We start from the raw sequence: 4,071 nt of genomic DNA, 5'->3' as shown, positions 1-4,071 counted from the left end.
AAGCCTCACCAAAGCTCCTCAAGCAACACCAATCTCCCAATCGTGCACCAAAACCATCAAATGCACTAACATAGAGCGACGCGTGGCCGCAAACGGCTCGTCAATCGGAGCTCCGTAGCTCAAGTTATGGTGGTTTGAAGATAAAAGAGAGTTAGGTTTTCTCTCTTCTCTTCTCTCTTCTCTATTTCAGCGCCAACACCCCTTCTTTAGGGCAAAATAAGCTGAAATGCTCATAACTAATGTTTATATATGTTGGGTCTTGGGCCCACTTAGGCGCAGTTCACTTATTTTTGTCCGTTGGCCCAATTTTGGACCAAAACCTTTTAAGATTAGCGCTTTAAATCGCACTTCAAATATTTCTACCTCCCCTAATTATAATTCCTCATTTCTTAATCCTATTTACTCATAATCAATTTTTTTCAGCTGCAGTACCAGACAGGTCTCAGCCGATACTGCCGGTCAAAATTCCACTGCGCGCTTTTACGCAGAAAACTATGTCTTCCGACTCGGAAAAATTCACTGAATCCAAATATCACATTGAAATCATCAAATCCCAATCGCCAAATCTTTCAACCATATTCGCTCCTACTTAACTCATTATTTAATTAATTTCGGTTAGACCGGATATTACACATTGAGCGCCCTCTTCACAAATGTCTATGAGGACTTGGTCCAACCTTTGATCAAAGTTGACCCTTCTAGTGTAGGGGTGTTCATCTCCTTGCATCATGGGCAAGTTGAATGCCAACCTTACATTTTTCGGACTAAAATCTAAGCATTTCCCCCGATCCATTGTAAGCCAATTCTTTGGCTCCGGGTTCACACTTTGATCATGGTTCTTGGTGATCCATACATTGGCATAGAACTCTTGAACCATTAAGATTCCGACTTGTTGAATGGGGTAGGTAAGAACTTCCCAACCTCTTCTTTGGATCTCATGTCGGATCTTCGGATATTCACTCTTTTTGAGTTTGAAAGGGACCTCGGGGATCACCTTCTTCATAGCCACAACTTCATAGAAGTGGTCTTGATGCACCCTTGAGATGAATCTCTTCATCTCCCAGGACTCGGAGGTGGAAGCTTTTGCCTTCCCTTTCCTCTTTCTAGAGGTTTCTCCGGCCTTAGGTGCCATAAATGGTTATGGAAAAATAAAAAGCAACGCTTTTACCACAGCAAACTTAGAAGGTTTGCTCGTCCTCGAGCAAAAGAAGAAAGAAGAGAGTAGAAGAAAAAGAAATAGAGGAGATGGAGGGGGGCTTTGTGTTTCGGCCAAGGGGGAGAAGTAGTGTATAGGTTGTGTGAAAATGAAGGAGTGAAGATGGGTTTATATAGGAGTGGAGAGAGGGTGTATGGTTGGGCCATTATGGGTGGGTTTGGGAGGTAAAAGTGGTTTGAATTTGGATGGTGAGGTAGGTGGGGTTTTATGAAGGATGGATGTGAGTGGTGAAGAGAATGGTGGGGTTTGATAGGTGAGGGGTTTTTTTTTGGGGAAGAGGTATTGAGGTGATTGGTGAATGGGTGAAGAAGTGAGAGAGTGGTGGGGTAGGTGGGGATCCTATGGGGTCCACAGATCCTGAGGTGTCAAGGATAGCTCATCCCTGCACCAAGTGGCGTGCAAAAATGCCCTTTCTGCCAATCCTGGCATTAAACGCCGGGCTGCTGCCCTTTTCTGGCGTTAAACGCCAGTTTGGTACCCCTTTCTGGCGTTAAACGCCAGTCTGGTGCCCCTTTCTGGCGTTAAACGCTAGTCCCATTTTGCTGTCTTCACTGGCGTTTAAACGCCAGCAAGTTTTCCTCCAGGGTGTGCTGTTTTTCTTTCTATTTTTCATTCTGTTTTTGCTTTTTCAATTGATTTTGTGACTTCACATTATCATTAACCTATAGAAAATATAAAATAACAATGGAAAATAGATAAATATAACATTGGGTTGCCTTCCAACAAGCGCTTCTTTAATGTCAGTAGCTTGATAGTGGGCTCTCATGGAGCCTCACAGATGTTCAGAGCAATGTTGGAACCTCCCAACACCAAACTTAGAGTTTGAATGTGGGGGTTCAACACCAAACTTAGAATTTTGTTGTGGCCTCCCAACACCAAACTTAGAGTTTGACTGTGGGGGCTCTGTTTGACTCTGTTTTGAGAGAAGCTCTTCATGCTTCCTCTCCATGGTTACAGAGGGATATCCTTGAGCCTTAAACACAAAGGATTCTTCATTCACTTGAATGATCAATTCTCCTCTGTCAACATCAATCACAGCCTTTGTTGTGGCTAGGAAGGGTCTGCCAAGGATGATGGATTCATCCATGCACTTCCCAGTCTCTAGGACTATGAAATCAGCAGGGATGTAATGGTCTTCAACCTTTACCAGAACATCCTCTACAAGTCCATAAGCTTGTTTTCTTGAATTTATGATCATCAATGGCGCCATCAACATGGTACGCTCAATTGCAATCTTAACTCTTTATCACAACTTCGCACAACTAACCAGCAAGTGCACTGGGTCATCCAAGTAATAAACCTTACGCGAGTAAGGGTCGATCCAACAGAGATTGTTGGTATGAAGCAAGCTGTGGTCATCTTGTAAATCTCAGTCAGGCGGATTCAAATGGTTATGGAGGATTAATGATTAAAAGATGAATAAAACATAAAATAAAGATAGAGATACTTATGTAATTCATTGGTGAGAATTTCAGATAAGCATATGGAGATGCTTTGTCCCTTCTGTCTCTCTGCTTTCCTACTGTCTTCATCCAATCCTTCTTACTCCTTTCCATGGTAAGCTGTATGTTGGGCATCACCGTTGTCAATGGCTACAGTTCCGTCCTCTCAGTGAAAATGTTCAACGCGCTCTGTCACAGCACGGCTATTCATCTTTCGGTTCTCGATCATGTTGGAATAGAATCCAGTGATTCTTTTGCGTCTGCCACTAACGCCCCACAATCGCAAGTTTGAAGCTCGTCACAGTCATTCAATCCTTGAATCCTACTCGGAATACCACAGACAAGGTTTAGACTTTCCGGATTCTCAAAAATGCCGCCATCAATTCTAGCTTATACCACGAAGATTCTGATTAAGGAATCCAAGAGATAAACATTCAAGCCTTGTTTGCATGTAGAACAGAAGTGGTTATCAGGCTCGCGTTCATAAGTGAGAATGATGATGAGCGTCACATAATCATCACATTTATCATGTTCTTGGGTGCAAATGAATATCTTAGAACAAGAATAAGCTGAATTGAATAGAAGAACAATAGTAATTGCATTAATACTCGAGGTACAGCGGAGCTCCACACCTTAATCTATGGTGTGTAGAAACTCCACCGTTGAAAATACATAAGAACAAGGTCTAGGCATGGCCGAGAGGCCAGCCCCATGATCTAAGATAGCATAAGACTACTCAAAGATAGCTACCCCGATGAAAATACAATAGCAAAAGGTCCTATTTATAGAGAACTAGTAGCTTAGGATTTACAAAAATAAGTAAATGACGTAAAAATCTACTTCTGGGCCCACTTGGTGTGTGCTTAGGCTGAGCATTGAAGCTTTCATGTATAGAGACTTTTCTTGGAGTTAAACGCCAGGTTTTGTACCAGCTCCGGCGTTTAACGCCAGGCAGTCTTGAGCTGATTTGGAACGCCAGTTTGGGCCATCAAATCTCAGGCAAAGTATAGACTATTATATATTGCTGGAAAGCTGATGAGCGGATAATTTGTATGCTTTTTGGCATTGTTTTTAGTATGTTTTTCGTATAATCTAGTTAGTTTTTAGTATATTTTTATTAGTTTTTAGTTAAAATTCACTTTTCTGGACTTTACTATGAGTTTGTGTGTTTTTCTGTGATTTCAGGTATTTTCTGGCTGAAATTGAGGGTCCTGAGCAAAAATCTGATTCCGAGACCAAAAAGGACTGCAGATGCTGTTGGATTCTGACCTCCCTGCACTCGAAGTGGATTTTCTGGAGCTACAGAAGCCCAATTGGCGCGCTCTCAACGGCATTGGAAAGTAGACTTCCTGGGCTTTCCAGCAATATATGATAGTCCATACTTTGCCCAAGATTTGATGGCCCAAACCGGCG

This window comes from Arachis duranensis, chromosome 2 (assembly GCF_000817695.3).
Source record: "Arachis duranensis cultivar V14167 chromosome 2, aradu.V14167.gnm2.J7QH, whole genome shotgun sequence".
NCBI classification, from domain to species: Eukaryota; Viridiplantae; Streptophyta; class Magnoliopsida; order Fabales; family Fabaceae; genus Arachis; species Arachis duranensis.
The sequence above is the reverse complement of the archived record's forward strand: the minus strand, read 5'-3'. Positions refer to the sequence as shown.